Source organism: Echinops telfairi, unplaced genomic scaffold, assembly GCF_000313985.2.
Source record: "Echinops telfairi isolate 266 unplaced genomic scaffold, ASM31398v2 ScPeMD7_7410;HRSCAF=8448, whole genome shotgun sequence".
In the NCBI taxonomy this organism is placed as follows: Eukaryota; Metazoa; Chordata; class Mammalia; order Afrosoricida; family Tenrecidae; genus Echinops; species Echinops telfairi.
In genome coordinates, this window is record NW_022111310.1 from 10,199,400 (window position 1) to 10,216,613 (window position 17,214).

A 17,214-nucleotide genomic window follows, 5' to 3' on the forward strand; every position below is an offset into this window, starting at 1 on the left:
TTGTGCATGTAGTGATGAATGTGTTGACTGATTGGAATGCAGCCAAATGCTATTTCATGTTGAGTCTTCTCCTCAGGGTATTATAAGGCCACGTAGGGCAGCCTGAGACAGAACAATGCACAGTTTAGGGCTCAGGCTGTGGAGTCAAAAACGTTTGAGTGGGAGTTCAAGCCCTTTACTTCTTTGACCTTGGGCAAATTACTTGGCCTTACTACATCTGTTTCTTCATCTGTAAAATGGAAATGATGATAATATCCGTTTAATGGATTATGGTAAAAATCACACAAGAAAAAAGTATATTAAGTCCTCAGCAGACCATGGCACGTGCAGGTTGTAATCAGTGTTAGTTATGGGCACTTTCACGATCATTCTTGTTTGGACTTCCACAATCATTTGACTGCAGCTTTGAGAAGCCTCCAACGTTGAGTCTACATACAAGGTACAGCGTGAAAGGGGGTCACAGTGCTTCCCCACACTCAATAGAATTCCTCTATTTTTCAATTGGCTTCCTAATTGATGATGTTTCTAGATTGGGGTTCAATCAATAGCTGAGAACCACTCCGTTTTCGATGAATAAATTGGAGATCAAACTTCATAAGCTATTTCGTGCCTGCCAATACTATAATAGGTACATTTGTTCTCCAGCTATTGGTTTATTCTCAGGCACATCTTCTCAGGTACCTCTGTGAGGTAACTTCATTTATGACATCCTTCTTTCACAAATTAGCCCAAGGGGGTCTAGTGGTCATACTTTGAATACTGTCAAATCTATGACTGTATTGTGGACATATGGCTTTTGTCTGCATGTGATTGCTTTGTGGAACTTTCCCTTAATACATTGTATAAAAATCCAGTTCAATTTATTTGATATGAGTGGGATTAATCCAACCCTCCTGGGAGCAAAGGGATAGTAACAATGACCCTGGCCTAGACAATCTGGGTTATTCTCCCCACTAGTCACAGGGATGGCTGTGGAATGACAGATGTATTTCTTAGAGATTCACACTGAGAGGGAAAACTCTCCTTTATTTCTTGAGGTTTCAAGAAAGAGTAGCCATGGAGGATCACAGTGTGATACATAAAATATTATCACTTGTCCAGAACACAGTTAAAAGTGAAAACATCAAGGAGAAAATAACAGAGAGAGAAGAGAGAAGAGATTGAGTAAGTGGTGTTTTTTTGTTTTTTTTGACTGCTTGGATACAGATTAACTGGAGTTTATTGTCTACCTGTTTGAAATGACTAGTTAGTGCACACTGTTCCAGTAAATGCAATTGGGTCTGTTGCACCTTATGCTCCTTCACCACACTAAGAATATAAAGTTTGAACAATATTTTTTCTTTTTATGTGAACGATTTTTTCACACTTTAAACCTGTTTAGAACCACTAACATACATCTCACAAATAGGAGGGCTACTCTACTATATTTAGATTCATATATCCATAAAAGTATATATTTTATACATCTCCTCCTAGAATCTCAAATTCCTTTAGACCAGTGAGGTTGAAAAAATATAGTAGCGGGGGAGGGGTGAATAAAAACATTTAAAAGAAAAAAATATATAGTAGCATCTAATATTGGTACTGAGGGACATGAGTATAGAGGGCAGATCATTAAATTTGGTATTCCTGTAATGTGTTGAGCTACCAGCTTTGTGACTTTGCGTGTTTGAGAGCATTGCTTGGCTTCTTGGAACTTCAGTTCCCTTACCTATAAATGGGCACAATACCTTGCAGAATCAATTTAAGTTAAATTATATTTGTAAAACTTGCTTGAAATAATAGTGTCTTGATCTTGAACAAAACATACAATGCTAAATGGATATTCACATGAATCTGGGTAACTACATTATTTCTAGAACACCTTGATATCTCATGTCATTACTTGATATTTTATGAGTTTCCTTGGTAACATTGGTGTGTTTTTTTCCTCATTGGAGAAAAAAATGCTTTATAAACTTATAGAAACATACAAAAACAATAATCATAAATTCCTTCCACACAAAATTGGTCACTGTTAGCATTTTTAGCTTACCATATATACTCTTGTATAAGCCAAGTTTTCCAGCACATTTTTATGCAGCTTTTGTGGTAAAATTAGGTGCCTTGGCTGATATTTGGGTCAGCTTATACTCCAGTATATATAGTAATTGCTTTTTGTGTCTTAATACTTATATATAAAATATTAATATGCAAATAACATATTCAAAATGCATGACTTATTTGCTTAAAATATTTCTTAATTTTTTAATTTATGGCTAGAAGGGCTGTCTCAGGAATGTATTGTAGACAAAATTTTAGGGTCAAGTTTTGTTGCTGTTGTTAGATGCCATCCAGTCTGTGGGGAACAGAAGGATTTCTCTTAAGTTGTCTCCCCAAAATATATGCCAGACTTAGCTTGAAAATGACTGTTCATTAGGCAGCGAAAATAGGTCAGAGGTTATTCCCCTTAACATCAGCCATCTAGAGTAGCCAGACTGCATAGTCTGACTCACCCCAAATAGGGCCCATTCCCTTCTCTTATTGTTCCCTCGAAGCAGTGCCCATAGGCAAGCTGGGGACCACTCTAAGATGACTAAGCTTAGGTTACTATCTTGCCACACATGCCCCCCTATTCCCTCCTCTTACTATTGCACGTTCACCCCTAGGTCATCCCCCTCCTATTGCTTGTATTGCCTATGTTACAACCCCTCTCGATGATGTAGGTTGTTATCTCCTATCAGGGGGCTTGCATGCCTCCTAGGATAGTAATTGCCTGCTTTATTGTATGAGACACCAGAATGATCAAACCTGTTCAAGGATGAATTGTATTGCCCCTCTCTGTGATGCATGATGCTGTGATGTATCCCCCTAAAGTAATATGATGCGTGGCTAGCAATAAATAAGGAGAGCTGCTTCTCAAGAGAGGCTGCTCCCAAGAGGTGGCTGGCCGAGGGTGGCTGGCCGAAGGTGGCTGGCGAAGGGCGGCTGAGGAAGGAGGGCTGCTCCCGCGAGAGCTGCTCCTATGAGGGCGGTGGACGAGAGGGCTGCTCCCACGAGGGAGGCGGCTCCTGCTCTGGCAGCCGGGTTCCCCCCATGAGGACCACCAAGCGGGGCGGAGGTGAGCAATGCTACCATGTAATATGTCTGAATGTCTGAATGTAATATTGTATTATCTCTCATGCTCTTGATGACTTTAATATAATACTTATATATCTCAACCGTACAATTGTGCATTACTGAATCCGAGTAGTAGTAATAGTAGTAGCAGTGGGTGGGGGCTGGCCCTTCACTTCCCAGCACCATTTTTTAATTTAATACTACACCAGTCCTCTCCGACCAATAAAGACCCTATGCACAATGGAATGAAACATCGCCCAGGCCTACACCATCTTCATAATTGATCCTGTGACGGAGCCGATTATGGCAGCTCCTGTGATAAGCCAACTCTTTGAGGGTTTTCCTCTTTTTCACTGCCTCTCCACTTTACCAGGCATGTACTTCTCAAGGGACTGGTCTCTCCTGACAGTGTGTCGAAGGAATGTTAGATGAAGTCTTAGGTCTAAGGAGCACTCTGGGTGTACGTCTTCCAAGACAGATCAGTTTGTCTTTTTAGAAGTCCATGGTATTTTCAATATTCTTAGCTGGCCCCACAATTCGTATACATTGTTTCTGCTTTGGTCTTCTTTATTCAATGTCATACATTCACAGACATTTGAAGTCATCGAAAATAATGTGGCCTGGGTCAGGCACACCTTGTCCTCAAAGCAACATCTTTGCTTTTCTATAGTCGAAAGAAGTCTCATGCTTTACCTAATTTTATCTAACAAGTCTTTTCATCTCTTGACTGCTGCTTCCATGAGCATTGATGGTGGATACAACCAAGACAAAATCCTTGACAACTTCAACCTTTTCTCCATTTATCTGTGAGGACTATGGATTTCTTTACATTGAGGTGTAATCCATACTGAAGGCTGCAATCCGTGATCTTCATCAGCAAGTACTTCAAGTCCTCCTCACTTTCAGCAAGCGAGGCTGTATCAGCTGCATATTGCAGGCTGTTAGAAAGCCTTCATTCAATCCTGATATGACATCCTTCTTCATATAATCCAGCTTCTCTGAAGGTTTGCTCCCCATAAAGATTGAGTAAATAGGGTGAGAGGATACAACCCTGGAACATCCCCATATCCTTCCTGATTTTAAATCAGGAAGTATTCCCTTGTTCTGTTCGCACCATTGTCTCTTGGTCCATGTGTAAATTCCACATGAGCACAATGAAGGATTCTGGAATTCCTGCTCTTCTCAAGGTTATCCATATTTTGTTATGATCCACACAGGCAAATGTGTTGGCACAGTCAATAAAACATAATTAAACATCTTTCTAGTATTCTTGGGCCAAGGTTAGATATATTTAATAGATATTGTCAACTTGCCTTCAGATTTATTGTACTAATCTCAAACTTAGGAACTGCTGTATAAAATGCTATTTTTTCCACTTAATTGTATTTGATATTATCAGACATTTTATCTGTCAGACTAGTCAGAGAACAATAGTTCATTATTGTTTCTATTTACAATGACTTAATAATTAAAGAAGCATAGTAATTTGTCCCAGAATAATTCTGATTTCATCTTAGTGAGTATCTATTCATTTTCTTGAGCCATGTTTCCATTGGCATTTTTAATTTTTCTTATATACAAGTGCGCCCTTTTCACAAAGGCTTTATTCTTTGTCCACTAACCCTCTATTTTACCAAACATGATGTTCTTTTTGAGGAACTATTTCTGATAATATGTCCAAAATACTTCAGATGATTATTCCGCTCCCTTGCTTCTAAGGGGCATTCTGATGATTTACTCCAAGACAGGTTTGTCTGTTCACTGGGCAGTAGAAGGTTTTTGCAATATTTTTTGCCAACACAATAATTTAAAAGCATCAATTCTTCTGTGGTCTTCTTTATTCAATGATTCATTTACTCATTGATTCTTGATTCTAGGACCATGTATTTGTCCATCATTATCATGACATAAAATTACACACAAATTTCCCTAAATGCATGCTCTATTTCAATTTTACTTTACATCTGCATATGAATAAAGTCAGTTTTTGAATTTTCAGTGTACTGGCTCTTGAAACAATACCATACTATTTGAAGTACTATACCTTTATCATGTGTTTTGGTACTTGAATAACATTGATTAAAATAATTCTGTTGTATTTATAGTGTTCACATTCTTGTGTAAGACTCATGGAAAGGAGACTTCTGATTAATAAGAAAAGTTATGTACAGAGCACTGTGCATGACCTTTCCATATTTTACAACCCTTTATCTTTATATCATCTAGGGGAAGGAAGTGGTATTGACTGAGTCTTACATATAAGGAAACAGAAGCTCAGCAGAGATACATAACTTTCTTAGGATCACACAATTCATACGAAGCAGAATAGGGATTCGAGTCAATGTCTTTCTGACTCCAGTAGTTAATTATTTTCCCTTACATCTTCCATATTCTAAGATTCAGACAAACTTTGAGAAAAACATAGCAGGAGCTGGCAATATTTTTCATTATATAAAGCTGTCTTATTTTATAGATAAGATCTGCAATAGTGTAGGAAATTGAAAGATGAAACAGTACTTTAATCAGCTATGTATAAGTTATGCAGAGGACAAGAAAGATAAGGAGAAGTAGAGTTGACAACATTGACTTCAAAGTTGGTAAAGTTGACAAATTATTGCTTATTTTCAGGCATAGAATGTCCTGATCCTATCCCCACCTCTTAGACTCACGTTTCCTTCTTCTTGCTAATTGGTTCCAAATGTTCTTCAGTTTTCTGCAGTCTTCTCCTCCTCTGGACAGAAACCTAATGCCAGCCATGGGCAGTAAGACTTCCCTTTGACCTTTGCTCTTTATGGTCGGGTCACTGCCTTCAGCAATTAGTAAATCATGGGCAATTTCAGCTGTCACACACTCTTGTATTTGACTCTGACCCTTCTCTGGAATCTGAGGTCTGCTAAACCAATCTACCATTTCCCCACACAAGCTTCCTTCTTGGTTTTGTCATCGAAGGGAATATTAAAAAATCTTGAGATTGGTACTGCTGAGGTTACTGGCTACAGATTGCCTGCTTGGGGCAATATTTCAGATGTAGTCAGTGTCTACTTGAGAACTAGTAGTTAAATGTGCCAAGTTGCTCACATTGTTATAGGATTGAAGTCTGGATTTCCCCTTTTGATAAAGAACGAAGACCTGTCTCTGTTGATGTATGATCTTGGAAAGAGGTGAAGAGCACAAGATAAAAAAGGAGAGACGTGGAATGCTATGATAAAGTAGGTAACACCTGAGGAATCTCTCCTGCCTGGAGACAAGAGAGAGCTTATAGACCATTGAAGATAGGCAAGTTTGTTTTCTTGCTGTTGTGTGTGTGTGTGTGTGTGTGTTTTCTCCCAAGTCCTAAAATGTGAAATCACATCTACTCTGACTTTTCCATGCGGATGACTTTGAAGTGCACCATATTTGTCTGAACTGGTAACTAGGTGTTAAGGAAGGGTTCTGAGCATGGAGAATTTTTCTGAACATGGATCCATTCCATTGCTTGTTGCATAATTAAGTAAGGCTGACTAGCAAGAACACATGCTGATACTTCGAAGGCATAGTTGAATGATTGAACATGTTATCTATGAAAAACCATACACTTCACAGAGAAAGAAGTTTACAAGTCAGGTATGATCTGACTTTGGTCATTTCCAATTAACTAGTTGACTTACATCTTGACTACTCTATATGCATCAGCATCCTTATGACACGCATATAGAATAAGAGATTAGAGTCACCTAGATGACACTGGGAAGGGTCGGGAGAGCAAGAAGAGCAGGATTATGAGAGAGGCCACACAGTCTAACTTGCCTACCTGATTTTGGAGAACAGCCAACCATCTAATGCAAAGATACTGCTGAATTCAAGAGATCGGGATCACATTATTGAGTATACTGTTTTCTTCTACTTGGATATTTCAGAGTCTAACCTTGAAAAAGGTTGAGACCATGCCGTACACATTGTCTCTAAGACTCTGTGTAGATCATAGATAATAATAAATGGAATTCTCACAAGCTGGTCATTCTGCCCAGACCTGTTTATTCTAGGGCAGGACTTCTCCATTTTGGACTTTGGTTTCTGATTAAAAAAAGATGGGTTGGATATGGTAAAGTCCAATATTCTTTTGAGACCAAATGGTATGTGAGAATTTAGCAAATGCCTACTAGCTATAAAATACAATATGTTATTAGTTTTTGCTCCAAGGAATCCTAGATGAGTCTTTGTTGCGAAGCATAAAGTAGAGCCCGTGAGAAAGGTGCTCACAGCTCATGTTAGTTCCCCCTTCTCTGTCACTGACCCTTCTCACTTTGGAGAAGAAGGTGTGGAGCTAGCAGAATGCTTTTCTGTGGTCAGAATCTCTGCATATGGACTGCATTAGTCAATTGAAAACATTGCACTCCTGAAAACTAATTCGTTCGGGGCACTGCAGACCCTAGAGTCATTGTCCTCTTGCTCAGTGTGAACTCAGGTACAGCTTTCTCTGTACGCTGGGAACGAACTAGACAACTAGTTACCAGGAGCCCTCTCTGTATGAAACCTTCCCTAAAGATCTTCAGCTGGGAGGGATGAACTGGTATGAATCTTGGCTTTCCATTGGTGTGTGCTAAGGAAGCATCTCATCTAAAACAGAAAACAACAACGGGACAAAGGGGGACCCGATGACAAGGAGCTACATATAACCTCCTCCCTGGGGGATGGACAGCGGAGAAGTGGGTGAAGGGAGGCGTCGGATGGTGTAAGATAGGACAAAATAATAATAATTTATAAATTATCAAGGGTTCATGGGGGAGGGGGGAGGGCGGGGAAAAATGAGGAGCTGATACCAAGGCCTTAAGTAGAAGGCAAATGTTTTGAGAATGATGATGGCAACAACTGTACAAAGGTGCTTGACACAATGGATGCATGTATGGATTGTGATAAGAGTTGTACAAGCCCCCAATAAAAAGATTTAATTTTTTAAAACAACAAAAACAAGACTTCTGTGGAGATAAAAATTGCTTATATCCCTAGGTCTTTTGCTTCTGGTAATAATAAAGTACATTCATGAAATATTAACTTTTCGTAGGTATATTTATAGATCTATAGATAGGCATATATCTGGAGTGACAAAATAAAGGCACATTTTAAAGAAAAGTCTACATGTGAAAAATGGAAAAATATTTGGTGAGTTTCACCATTCTATCTGTGTGTGTGTGTGTGTGTGTGTGTGTGTGTGTGTGAAACAGAAAGACAGAGACTTTAAGTCAGAGAGCAGAGCCTAGTTTATAGATTATTCCGATTGGTTAAAATTATAGAAGAAAGCCTATAATCTATCCTGCCTGAAGAACCAGTAGACATAGTAAGAGGGCAGGGCAATCATAGTTGGGGGAAGAAGAGGTATAAAATACTGAAAACGAAAGAATAAAATAGGAGTGTTCTGAACTCTAAATTTATACACCATCCAAATCTGTGGCTTCCTTACTAAGGCTAAACAACTGAACGGAGATATGGGTTATTGCCTAAGAGATCTTTTTTTTTTTAGTCTAAATTCAAGTTCATTGCCTATGTAAATCACTCAACATTCTTTAGAAGAATATTTAAAAATCCATGTTTCATATAACATTCATAGTGTCTAGCAAAAAATCCGAAATTACTTAGCATACAAAGAAAAAGGAACATATATCCCATTTTTACGAGAAAAGCTAACCAGCAGAGATTGACCTTTAGGTGACTCAGATGTTAGAACTAACAGAAAAGTATTTAAAACGATTCATTACAACCATGCTCAGTAGTGTAAAAAAATGCACGTACTAAGTCAAAAGATCTAAATCTCAGTAGGAAAGTAAAAATTAGGAAAAAAGAACTAACTGGAAATTCTAGAACTGAGAAACAACAGAGCATATCTAAATTTCATATAGGGCTATTTTGATTTTGAAGGTCTTTACTTGATTGATCAGGGAATTTCGGCAACTTAAAATGGAGGAAGAAAGAAAACTACCTATGTTTTGAAAAATAAAATCATTCTAAGAACTTCTTATTATGGTCTAACTATTTTCCAAATAATTTGTGAGGTGGGTGTAATGAACTCTTTTAACAATATGAGGATTAAAGTTCAGAGAGTTACTTTTTTTCTCAAGGACACGAGGCTACAAACTATAGAAGGTGCAATTTTAACCCAAATTTGTTTGATTCTAGAACTTACATTGTTTCAGTAATACCATATCTGATAAAGTCCACATACGACAAACATGTCTGTGGAATTTGAAAGGTCATCTCTTTATTTTTTTAAATCCTGAACATGTATGAGTTTAATTTTTATTATATACTCTCTGTCAGCATGTGGAAAAGTGAATTATTATTTTTATTTAATATTAATTGAGGCCGGTCTCTAGGGCTAACATTTGTTAAAGACGAATCATAAAAATTGGAAAAGAGTCACCATCTGTATAGTTTTAAAAATGCGCTAATACTATATACTGTTAGAAATAACTAAAGCACTGACAGAGCCGTGGCTGAGTGCTTAGTTGCTAACCAAAAATTTGGGGGTTCAGACCCCCCAGCTGCTCTGTAGAAGAAACATGCTGCAGTTTTCTTCCTCAAAGATTGGAAAATTCTGTGGACTTGCTCACAGGCTTCTGCAGGGTTTCTCTGAGCCAGAAGTGGCTCGATGGCAACAGGTTTAGTTTTGTTTTACTAGAAGTCAAATTACTGTAGAGCACAAAAGAGCGGTAAGATGTCGATAGCAGTAGACTGATGGAATTATGAATATATAGTGTAATATGTAGAGCAACTCCTAAGGAAGCTGTGCCAAACAACATATGTTATAAGGTGTTACACATTATTAAAGATTCTAAAAGAAAGCTCGAGTAAACTGAAAGAACGCAAGAAAAGCTAAAAGAAGCAAAGGAAGGAAACAAACCCAAAAGTAAAATGGCAGCTTTAAGTTTAAAATACCCACAGTTAACTTACACTTAAATTACATAGTTACTCAAGAGACATTATTACAGTACATATAGAAAGACATTTATATATTATAATGACTCGAGTCGGTCCTTAAACATTCACTGCAAATACAATGGCGAAGGGAGATGGAAGACAAGAGTGAGAAGAGACACAGTATGCCCAAGTTCTCTTTTAAGAAGAGGAGTTGCCGAATTCGATCTTGCAAGACTGGCTAGACCAGAGGAGGTACACTGGTACAGATAGGAACTGAAAATTACAGGGAATCCAGGACGGATGAGCCCTATAGGACCAGTGGTGTGAGTGGCAAAACAGGGAGGGTAAAGGGAGAATGGGTAGGGAAGAGGGAACCGATTACATGGAACTGTGTGTGACCTCCTCCCTGGGGGACAGACAACCAAAAAGTGGATGAAGGGAGACGTCGGACAGGGCAAGATATGACAAAATACCCATTTATAAACTATCAAGGGCTCATGCGGGAGGGGGGAGCGGGGAGGGAGGGGAAAAATGAGGACCTAATGTTGGGGGTTTAAATGAAGAGAAAATGTTTTGAGAAACGATGTACAAATGCGCTTTACACAATTAATGTGTGTATGGATTGGGATAACAGTTGTATGAGCCCCTAATAAAATGTTAAAAAAAATTAAAAAAAGAAAAAAAGAAGAGGAGTTGCTTCATTAATTTTAGATGATGTAGGTTGATCTGCAAGGAAAGCATGCTGTTGTTATGAGGTGCCGTCAGAGCACCTACCCTGTTTCCCCCCAAAATAAGATAGTGTCTTATATTAAGTTTTGCTCCCAAAGACACGCTAGGTCTTATTTTCAGAGGATGTCTTATTTTTCCATGAAGAAGAATACGGTACACATTTATGTTTATTGTTTTATTAAAAAAGACCTCGCACTTCCTGTCTGCTCCAGCTGTGCTGGGGCCAACAGTGAGCTGGGCGGTGGTGCCCGTTGCTAAGGTCCAGAGTCCAGAGTTATGGTAGCTTCGGGGGGGGCGCTTATTTTCAGGGAGGTCTTATTTTCAAGGGGATGCCTTATGTTTCAGCGAGAGGCAAAACTGTAAGTAGGTCTTATTTTCAGGGGATGTCTTACTTTTGGGAAAACAGGTTATGTACAACAGGATGCCACTCTACCAGGTCCTGTGCTATCCTAATAATTGTTTGGTTTAAATCCATTGTTGAAACCACGGTGCCACTCTATCTCACTGGGTATCTTAAGACACTACAATTCTAAATGTGTACACATCAATAATGGTGCCTCAAAAAATATAAAGCAAACATTAATGGAGCTGAAAGTACAAATCCCAAATTATAGGTGGGGATTTCTCTGTACAATTATTAACAATTAACAGACTTAATTGACTTAAAATAATCAAGGACATGGGAGAGCCAAACAACACAATCAACCATAAGGATCTCACTGGTATGCATGCAACACTCCAGCTAACACTAGAATAATATCCATTTTATTCACAACTCCTAAACCTTTCATAGAAATAAACTACTCCTGGTATATGAGACAGACCTCAACATGTTTAAAAGAAGTAACATACAGAATATTTATTTTCTGACTATAATAAAATCAAACGGGAAATCAATATCAGAAGTATAAGATGGAGCTCTCTACAGCATTTGAAAATTAAACAAATGCATTTAACTAACTCATAGATCACAGAGCACATTTCAAAGAAAATATAAGCTATGTCGAATTGAATTAAACTGAAAATACACCAACATATGTGAAATGCTGAAGCAGTGTGAGGAAGAGACTCTATAGGATGGTTTTCTAACACTATTCAAGAGGAAATCTCTCAAATTAAGCATCTAAAGCCCTACTTCTAGAAACGGGAAAACAAAAAGCAAAGTAATCAGAGCAAATGGGTGGAAGGAAATAATAATGCTAAAAAGAGAGAGAGGGGCAGAGAGAACAAAAATCAAAGAAATTGAAAGCAAGAACTCAATAGAAATCAGTAATGAAACAAACAGCATATTTGAAAATAAAATCAGTGAAAGTTATAAACTTCTAACAAGACTGTTGAAAAATTAAAGAAAGTAGACACATATTATGATTTTTCTATCTTAAATTGAACAACCTAGAAGAAATGGGTCAATTCTTCAAAGCATACATGTCCAAAACTCAGATAAGATGAAACAGTATGAATCATTCCAATAATCATTACAAATATTATATTAATTGAAAGCACCTACAAAAGAAATCTCAATGTTGACTGCCCTAGAGCTTGAGGAAACGTGAATACCAATCTCTTCCAGAGAGAAGAGGAGAGAACATTTCACAACACATTTTATGAAGATAGAATCTCCCTCGTACCCAAACTAGGTAAAGACATGACAACAAAATAGAAAACCACATGCCACAACTCTCATGAACTTAACTGCAAAGTTAATCAACAAAAATGTTAGCAAATCAAATAACTAAGAAATCGGACACCAAGGACTCCAAAAACAAAGTGAAAATCTCTTCTCACCATCATGATAAACAGAGAAAAGATGAAAGTTGTCAAGGATTTCATCTTGCTCGGATCCACGGGCAACGCTCATGGACGCAGCACTTGAGAGATCATTGGGTAAATCTGCTGCACATCTTTAAAGACATCTTTAATGTGTTGAAGGGAACCCTGGTGATGGAATGGTTACACTTTGGGCTGTGAACTTCATGTTCGGAAGTTCGAAACCAGCAGCAGTTTCTCAGGGGAAAAAACAGCTTTCCACTCCCATAAACGAGTACAGTCTCAGAAATTCACAAGGGGATGGCTTTGAGTTTGGAGCCAGTGTTGACACCACAGCAGTGAGTTTGGTTTGGGTTTTTTAAATGTTGAAAGCAACCCGGTTAATTTGAGGACTTAGGGACTCCTGACCCAAACATGGGGTTTTCAATCACCTCATGCGCATGTGGAAGTCGGACACTGAGTAAGGAAAACGAAAGATGCATCGGTATTTTGAATTGTGGTGCTGAGAAAGCATGTTGAAAGTACCATGGACTTTCTAAACAACTTCTTGGAAGGCGTATAGCCAGAAAGCTCCTGAGAGGCAAGGATGGCAATCTTTGTCTAACATATTTTGGACATGCTTTCAGGTAAGACCTGGAGAGTTACATCAGGTTTGGTACAGTAGAGGGGGCATCAAAAACGAGGAAGACCCTTGACAAGATGGATTGAAAAGAGTAGCTGAATTGATGGGCTCACACATACACATAAGAACAATTGTAAGGATGTTACAGGACCTAGCAGTGGTCCCCACACTTTTAAAATTAGTAGGGTGGATAATTTCCTAGATGATGATGATGATAGCTAGCTAGCTAGCTAGATAGATAGATGAGGGATGAACGCGATAACTCATTATAGAGGTTGAGAAACAAAATTGATTATAAACTCAATCTGTTTTAAAACAGAATAATGAGATTTAAAAATATCTAAAATAATTCATTGAGGTAATAGAAGGTGATTAAAGGATACTGAATTTAAACATTGAGTTATTGACTGTCATCTGTTTTTTCATATACTTTAATATATTTCCAAATTTTTTTCCATAACAATAAATATGAATCTATGTAATTGTTTTAATTGTGTGCTGTTTCTACTTTACAAATGTTCTATTTTGCTTCAAAAATTTTCTATATAAAGAGCATCCTATTTTGATTTCCATATTTTCTCAAATGATTAATAAATGTCTATATATATATATATATATATATTTGAAGAGATCTTTTAATTTCCTTGGGAAATATTGTATAGATAACATAGCTGGATTATTTTCAAGTTTTTAAGATATGAATGGCTAATTTTCCCTTCAAGAAAAAATTGGGACTCATTTGTATATCTGTACCAACATGTTGGGAGGGTGCTTGTTTCTGTACATCTTTACTAACACTTGACATTATAAATTTTGTATATTGTCACCAATACAATAGGCAAAATATATTTCCTTGTTTAAACTTGAATGCTTGATTAGTCTTTGACATTTACTATCTTTTTATATGCTTACTAACCTTTCATATTTCTTGTCTTAATTTTCTAGTTCATGTCTTTTGACTACTTATTATAATGTTTAGCATAAGAATCCATGTACATGGTCTAAAAGTTTCCCTAGGATAGAAAGATTAATATCAATAAAATAGCATTTCTATGCCTTATCTTTCTTCACCTCATAATTCCTGCTACCCCAAAGTGAATATGCTCACTCTTAAATTCTTTCTTCTGATATTTAATTTATTTAATTTCACATTTCTAAGTAGTACACATCTTTTCTTTGATCCCTTTTGATTTTTGAACTTTAGATACTCTTCTTCTCCTCCTAGATGGGAGAAAGATTGAGCTGTTGTTCTTATTCCCTCATCTCAGAGTCTGGGCTGATGCGAGTACCATCCTCCTCCCCAGCCTTCCAGTGCGCTCCTGTTGTGACTAGATGTGTCCTGTACCCATCCCAAATCAAAGTGATTCAATAGAATGCTCACGTTTGGGGAAAATACCATTACTATCGCATTCAAGTAAAATCTGCTGACCATCCAACATTTGCAGCAACACATTGACGGGGAACTCTCCGAGGTTCAGGCTGGATTCAGAAAAGGACACGAAACAAAGCATACCATCCTTTCAGTACAGATGCATCCTAATATTGGACTACATTTTTATTAACTTTTTACAAGGTTATCAAATTATTTTAACTCTGTAAAACAGAGTAGAACAGCCTCACAGAGTTAACAGGGCATGGCTTTGACAGAAGCAACTACACACCTTTCTCTCGTAGAGTAGGTGATTTGTGCAAAACACCAACCTGTCAGTTAGGGGCTGAGCAATTCACCACTGTGCCACCAGAGCTCAATAGGCAACCTATAATCCTCTTTTTAAAAATCGATCTGCATCATCTCGTTTCTACCCTGACTAGTTGGTATATAGACCCGCTGTACAAATATCATCCCACATGGGAGAATGGAAATATTTTCTTCTGCCCTTGTCCTAAAACTCTCTTCACAGATTTGTACCTCGGCCCCCTGTCCCTGCGCCGCATTTCAGCTTTTTGCTTAGCTTTTTGGTAGGACATCCATATGTGACTGAGAACAGGTGCATGGGTCCCATTTTATTTTTGACAACTTGTAAGTCTGAAAATGTAGTTTCCAACCCTCAGGCTTGATTGATAATTTATTTATACATGTAGCTCAAACTTGGAAGTAGTTTTCTCTCAGAATTTTTGAAGGTGTTTTCTCGATTGGTTTTAGCTGTCAGGGTGTGGTTGTAAAGTCCTAGCTTTCAGGGTGTGGTTTTTGTTTCTGTCTTTGGAATATTTTAGAACGTTCTTATGCCTAAGGTGCTGATATTTCACAACAAATGTATTTGAGATTTCTTCCTCAGCACTTAAGTGGAGTGCTAGGGGTATCCCTCAGGTAAACTTATGTCTGTTGGGGGAAAAAACATTCTCTCTTTCGTCCACATGCACTACTTTCTTTCACTTATGTTGTATTTGTTTTTTCTTTCTGGAACTTCTACTTGTACTCTTAATTAATCCTCTTTAAAATATGTTTCAGCTCCCATTTTCAGCACATTCCTTTATCATCTTTCTCTCTAGAGGATTTTATAAACTTTGCCTTCCAATTTCCATGAAGTGCTTTATTTCTGCTATCAATTCAGGGCAAGTCAAAAAGTATGGCTGCAAATTCACAGAAATCTTTATTAAACAAAAAATATCAAGATGTGAAGCTACTATTTCTTGATATGTCCTCCATGTAAATCTGTCTACTTATGAAGGAAGTATTTCCATCTCTAACTCTTTCATATAAACTTCAATAAATCACCAGTTATGTCACCCTCGGGGCACTCGGGCATTGCTGTGATGAAAAAATACAATTCCTCTATCTAATTTCCTTTTGCTAACCAATACAATTATCCATTTTATGAAAACATGTTCATGAAAGGATCACTTTGTGTCCTTCAAGAAAAGCTATCAAGATTACTCCTTTAGAACCCAAACCTTCTGTGTCGGCCTCTCTGCCTTGAATGTAATTGGCATGTCATATCACCATTTTGACTGGACTTGTTTTTTGAAGACATCAAGAAATTTAAGACAACTGAATTACTGAAAGAGCTTTTCTGTAGTCATAAACGAATTGCAGAGACATTTTTCAAACATGCTTTGTTTGGAATAAATCCATGCATGTGCAAACAGGAGCCCTCACAGCAGTATTGTTTGACTTACCCTGTGTAATTATTTCCTAGTGGCTTAAAATTTTTCCCCTGCTCTTACTGCTACCAAGATACAATTCTAATCTTTCTTTTCTTTCTTGTGTTGCTTTCCTTTTCTGTTTATTTTGGTTTTTCTGTTCATAGTAGAGATTTCCCTTATATTCTTGATGGTCTTTTGTGATCATATTTTGCAGTCAGCCGCTAGAAAGCTAGATGGATGAAAACTCTGTGTCCTGGGAAGAGATGGGTTTTGCTTCCGGAATAATGGTTTATTTCTGTGGGGCGATAAAGCTGTGCACTTTCCTTGTCTTTTTTTTTTTTTTAACTGTGGTTCTAGAAATGTCAGAATCTGTAAGATGTTACTCATGGACCAAACATTTTCTTTTTTTCTATCATTTTATTAGGGGCTCATACGACTCTTACCACAATCCATCCATACATCAATTGTGTAAAGCACATTTGTACATTCATTGCCCTCATCATTCTCAAAACATTTGCTCTCCACTTAAGCCCCCAGCATCAGGTCTTCATTTTCCCCCTCCCTCCCCCCTCCCCCCTCCCTCATGAGCCCTTGATAATTTATAAATTATTATTTGGTCATATCTTGCCCTGTCTGACGTCTCTCTCCACCCACTTGGAAATGAACTCTACCAACTTCTCAGAGTTAGAAGGTTGGATGCTGGCACTGTGAGCACTGGGCAAGTGAGTTTCATAGGTCGATAGGCAGCTTCAGCTTATTCCCTTGTTTTTAGGAGAGTTTCTTATTTCTATAAGTCACTGAGGAAATGGATTCAGAAAGTACACTGACATCTTTTGACATTTGGGTTAGAAGAGTGATAATCAACCAGCTGCATGGATTTCTAAAGGGAATCTCCTTTTAATAAAGTTTTCTGCCTTTCAACAAATTCTCTTCTTTTCTGCCATGTTCTTTACTCCTCAGAGTAACCCAATACCTTCATCTTTGATTTTCTCCAAGGTTGGTTAACATGATTTGACTTGCCT